A 6446-nucleotide genomic window follows, 5' to 3' on the forward strand; every position below is an offset into this window, starting at 1 on the left:
CGTGGGTAAGAACCCAACGAAAGTGGGAGAGTGACTTCTCCTAAAGCTTCGACAACTTCTCATGCAAACCAGACTAGCAATGTGTTTACTGGAGCTAATGAGGCATTGTCAATCCTCAATTTCACGAAAGCGTTATGAAATATGATATATGTGGAACTTCCGAAATCCACCAATATTTTTTTACCCATAAATTGGAAACTGTGGCGGAAATGACCAGGGCGTAATTATGTTCTCCACGAGGGGCCTCCAAGTCAAGGTTATCAAAACATCGTGATATAATAGATAAAATACTGTCACGAGTCAATAGTACGAATAAACATGGTAAGAATCCAACACCATAAACAAAGGAATATAACTAGAACAACTAAAAACCCAGGAACATCATAGATATTAAAAAGGCAAAGTCATCCATCCTCAGTCGCTTCATCGACAGGAATCAAGGTCAAGGCTTCAATAATCTCGATACCGAAGTACCCCATTGGAAGATCTCCAGTAGGAGGATCTGTCACAACAACAACAGCATGCAAATTAGGAACCTGGGGTGAGATATTCGTAATGACCTCCTCGGGAACCAAACCCATCAAGCGAAGCTGGTAACGTGCTGCACGAAATCTTGCTACCTTGAAAAAGGTCTTCCGCGTGCTCAGTCAATTAGAATAAACCATAATTTTAGGAAACCAACCGCTCCTCGCGTATCCAATCTAGTAAAATTAGGGTCTTCACCTACGTCATAAAATGAGGTTAAAGGCGCCGGAGGATGCCCGACGAAAACCCTTCGACGCACAAGTCAGCGATCCATTCAAAATATGTACTCACAAAAACTAAAGACCTTTTAGAGAATAAATTGAGAGAATGAGAGTATACCTCACAAATGAATATAAGTCTCCTATTTATATAATTTCTTAAATGGACCATGGGCTTTCCAAAGTATGGACCTTAAAGATGAAAGAGCCTCTTCCTAGGCCTCAAACTCACCTGACTACACAAGCCCATCTTCTCTTTTTATTATAATTTCAACTACTAATTTTAACATTCTTAAATTAAATTAAAATATTCTTCCCTATATCAATACTAACAATGATTCTCTCATTGAGCAGAGTGAAACTAATAATAGGCAATTGCATTAAGAAAGGAACTAGATCTTGTATGTAAATTTGTATCTCTTGAGCATTTTCCACATGCGTATCAAGCTTTTGTGTCTAGGTTAGATCAGGTACAATTTCCATCAACTATAAAAGAAGCATTACAAGACCTGAAGTGGAAAGCAATTGTGTGAAACCCCGAAATTTTAAGAGTTACAAGATATTAAAATCTTGATTTCTCTTGATTATCTTGAAGGTGATTGTACCAAGATAAATTAATATCAAGAATATTGTATTTTTGGAGGTTTGCATATCAAGATAAAACATATGCAAGATAACTATATTGGACATATCAAGTTATCTAAGATCTAGAAGAAATCAAATCTTGAAGATAGAGTCATATTCAAAATTTGAAACCTAGGCATCCTAGTTGATATTGACTACCATTGGTGCCTATAAATAGAATATCAAACTCCAGAAAAATCACACCACAAGTTCTCTCAAATTTTGTGTGAGACAAGAGGGGAGAGGAAGAGAAACGCTACAGAGATTTTATTCAAGTTCGAAATGCAGCACTATTCCAAGAAATTATCGGTGGTAATAACAAGATTAGAATCTGATCTTCACTATTCAGATTATAGCATAAGATGTTATCAATATGCAGTTTAAATTTCAACCCGATCCAACGGCTAGAACTCCACACACAAGTTTTGCAAGAATTCTGCACAGATTTAACTCGAGAAGAGAGCAGCTTCTGTTCATGGACCATAAACATTCAAAATTACTTTGAAACCAGATCTCCACCGTTCACAATTTAGATAACATCCTTAAAAATTTCCAGTCCAAATTCCATGTTGATCCGGTGGTTTAATATGTCTCTGACCTTTTCTGAAATTTGACTGAATGTCCTGTAAGTAGGCTTTACGTTTTAAATCCTATGTACGTCTTAAAATTTTGATCGTTCATGATATCGTTTGAAATATTGTTATCTACTTCTATTCTTGATATGATTTTGTGAAAAATATGTTTTTGACACTGTTATAACTTGAATTAGGAGTGGAAAGGAAATTTCCGAACCATGAATATGTTACGGCCCTGATGCGGTAGGTAATAATAACCGACCAATGGCCTCACCCCTTAGATGAATTACATATAGGGGATTGATCAGTTAGTCATGACTAAGGAGATGAATTTCAATGTCGGGCCAAATTAAGTTCAGTCATGTCAAGTTTCATTATGATGTTTTTGTTATGCTATGTTACGATAAGACATGCTACGATGTGATTATGTTTTGAAATATGTCATGCTCATACTCCAAGTATGAGTTTATATATATATATATATATATATATATATATATATATATATATATATATATATATATAGATATATAGTATGATTGATCGGCCCCCACTTTGCGAGTGATATCCAGATTGCTCACCCCTTACTTTATATTTCTTTCGTGTTGTTTTTCTCACTTACGACAAAGTGATTAATCATATAAAAAATAATATAAAACTAAATTCTAATCTAAGTATTCCATCTCTTGGTATTTCGGATAATTTCGAATTGTTTATTTAATAAATTCATAGGGAAAGAGATATTTTGATTGCCTTTATGGTAATGGTATATGATGGTCGGTTAATGAATTGATGCATGCTTTGGTTTCTTCACAGTGTGGTACGTTTAATGATAGATAGCTGAATCGGTGCCTGGGAAAGAAATACGTCTATATCTATTTTATTATTTTTATTATTATTATGTATTTACTTATGTCTCCTACTTTCTCGAAGCCGCCAATTATCTTCACAGCAAATCTTCAGGTGGAAATGTGCATGTATGATGCGTGGTTGTTTGGAAGAAAAAATGAGATTGTTCTTAATATATATAGAGACGAGATGGATCACACTAATTGAAGTATTCAAAAGCTGGAGAATTCTTTTCCAACACCAATTGGTAGTACTTAGATCGAGAAAATGCAGGTTTTATATATATTTATAATTAATTAATATCGATGTGTATTCCATTGATCGAATTTTATACATTGTTTTCCTGCCACTCTTTTTCATAAATAAATATATATATATATATATATATATATATATATATATATATAAGATTATACGTGGAAGATAGGATGGAAGATGATGGTTGTTTTACGGGATAACAATAAAAACGTACACATTGAAGATATATATATATGGAAGATGATGGTTGTTTTACGGGATAACAATAAAAACGTACACATTGAAGATATATATATATATATATAAATATATATATATATATATATATATATATATATTATATAAAATTTGATTTTAGATTTTAAATTTTAATTTCAAATATTATTTCTAGCAGATTTTGTATGATGGAGTTGGAAAAATCATGAAGTCATTTGCAAAAGTTTTAATTAATCATGTGAGCAATATAGTTGTTGGGGTTTGGCCCAACTTGTTTCCTTAATTTCCAGCCCATACCAAAGCTTTATATATATCCTTCCCCATCCTTATTTGGAGGTGGCCACCATTGAGAGAAAAGGAAAATCAAAGTGTGCGTTCCTTTCTGATTCTGAGGGCTTTGTGCGCCTCCCTCTCCTGTACGTTCCTTTTATGCTTTTGAGTGCCTCCTCCTCTCTGCTGAAGCATTCCATTCTTTGTGTGAGATTGAGGGACCGAAAGAGAGAAGAGCGAGGCCGTGAGAGCGAGAGGATTGAAGGGGCGAGAGAGTGAGGCGGCTGGGCTTAGTGTTGCTGCCCTCTCTCGCCCTTGGTTCTGTGTGAGCCATTCCTTGCTGTGTGTTGAGGAGCTGAAGGAGAGTTCAGAGAGAGAGACCGAAAGAGAGAAGAGCGAGGCCGTGAGAGCGAGAGGATCGAAGGGGCGAGAGAGTGAGGCGGCTGGGCTTGCGAGGCCGTGAGAGCGAGAGGATTGAAGGGGCAAGAGAGTGAGGCGACTAGGCTTAGTGTTGCTGACCTCTCTCGTCCTTGGTTCTGTGTGAGTCATTCCTTGTTGTGTGTTGAGGAGCTGAATGAGAGTTCAGAGAGTGGGGCAGTAAGCGTGTAGTGAAATTGAGGGAAGTAGGCATGAGTTGGGTTTGGGAAGCCTTTGTGGCCTTCGCCGTGGATTGCCGGTGGTTTGGAGAGTCATAGCGCCTGAGCCCCAGAATCTTAGTGTTATTCACGTTATTGCTGTCATGGTTTGTTTCCCTATTGTGTTATGTATTTATGCAGGTGAAACCCATACAAGAATGGTGGCGGTGCGATTGATGATTTCACAACAGTGGTATCAAAGCAAGGTGGAGATCCGTCGTCGAAAGCTAGGCGGTGAGCCGTCGCCGGAGCAGCCACTGGAGCTGCTGGTCGTCGTCGCCGTGAGTGCTGCCGCTGGATGCTGCCGCCAAAGATGTGAGCCTCCGCTGCCATGTGTCGTTTGCCGGCCTTACTGGTTTGTTGGAATCGACACTCTTGCGTTGAGTTTTGCTCTTGTATATTGGCTGGAACCTCCTTTTACTGACAGCTTGGTGCGGATGCTGTGTGCATGTGTTGTTAGAAGCCTAGGACTTATGTGCATTTTTTGCTCCTAGAATCCTAGTATTTACGTGCCTATTGGTTATTGTCGTGTTTCCATGTCTGAGGCTATAGATTTTTTTTCGCGTTTCTTTGTGATTCGCCCGCGTCTTTGTGACCATGTGCATGTTTTCTGTATGAAAATATGTTAGCTTTGTGCTTGTGTCTCTTTGTGAGATCTGTGTCATTGTGACTGTGCATTTTTTTTCTGTGTGAAATTTGCTAGATTGTTTTTTCTATTTTTCTGTGTGAAAAATAGTTTTGTAGGAATATTTTTCAGAACTTGACTGAGCTCCAAGTGAGGTGGAGAATTTACTTGGTTCGAGTCTTGTTTTGTGTTTTGAAAATGTTGAAAAGTTTAAACCTTGTTTGAAAATTTTTAAAAATTGATATTTAACAGATGTGTTCTATTTGGGTGCAGCGTCGTAGCTTACTTTGTGTTTGCTACATGTTTTGTTGCTAGTACTTACTTTGTGTTTTCTGTGTGGGGCGATGATGATGGCTATAGGTGACTCTCGTAACTAGTGAACCGGCGTTGGGCCAAAAGGTGGAGATTGTTGGGCTTTGGCCCAAATTGTTTCCTTTATTTCCAGCCCATCCCAAAGCATTATATGTATCCTTCCCCAGCCCTATTTGGAGGTGGCCGCCAGTGAGAGAAAAGGGGAATCAGAGTGTGCGTTCTTTTCTGCTTCTGAGGGCTGTGTGCGCCTCCCTCTCCTGTACGTTCCCTTTCTGCTTCTTAGTGCCTCCTCCTCTCTGCTGAAGCATTCCATTCTTTGTGTGAGATTTAGAGACCAAAAGATAGAAGAGCGAGGCCGTGAGAGCGAGAGGATTGATGGAGCGAGAGAGTGAGGCGGCTGGGCTTAGTGTTGCTGCCCTCTCTTGCCCTCGGTTCTGTGTGATCCATTCCTTGCTGTGTGTTGAGGAGCTGAAGGAGAGTTCAGAGAGAGAGACCGAAAGAGAGAAGAGCGAGGCCGTGAGAGCGAGAGGATTGAAGGGGCGAGAGATTGAGGCGGCTGAGCTTAGTGTTGCTGCCCTCTCTCGCCCTCGGTTCTATGTGAGCCATTCCTTGCTTTGTGTTGAGGATCTGAAGGAGAGTTCAGAGAGCGGGGCAGTAAGCGTGTAGTGGAATTGAGGGCAGTAGGCGTGAGTTGGGTTTGGGAAGCCTTTGTGGCCTTCGCCGTGGATTTCAAGTGGTTTGGAGAGTCGTAGCTCCTGAGCCCCGGAATTTTTGGGTTATTCACGTTATTGTTGAATTGGTTTGTTTCCCTGTTGTGTTATGTATTTTTGCAGGTGATACCCGTACAAGAATGGCGGCGGTGTGATCGATGATTTCACAACAGTGGTATCAAAACAAGGTGAAGATACGTCGTCAAAAGCTAGGTGGAGATCCGTCGTCGGAGTAGCCGCTGGAGCTGCTGGTCGCCGCCGTCATGAGTGCTGCCACTGGATGCTGTCGCCGAAGATATGAGCCGCTGCTACCATGTGTCGGTTGCCGGCCTTACTGGTTTGTTGGAATCAAAACTCTTGCGTTGAGTTTTGCTCTAGTATATTGGCTGGAACCCCCTTTTACTGACTGCTTGGGGTGGATGCTATGTGCATCTGTTGTTAGAAGCCAAGGACTTATGTGCATTTGTTGCTCCTAGAATCCCAATATTTACGTGCCTTTTGGTTATTGTCGTGTTTCCATGTCTGAGGCTATAGATTGTTTTTCGCGTTTCTTTGTGATTCGCCCGCGTCTTTGTGACCCTGTGCGTCTTTGACCATGTGCATGTTTTCTGTGTGAAAATGTGTTTGCT

Source organism: Henckelia pumila, chromosome 4 (assembly GCF_033568475.1).
Source record: "Henckelia pumila isolate YLH828 chromosome 4, ASM3356847v2, whole genome shotgun sequence".
Taxonomy (NCBI): Eukaryota; Viridiplantae; Streptophyta; class Magnoliopsida; order Lamiales; family Gesneriaceae; genus Henckelia; species Henckelia pumila.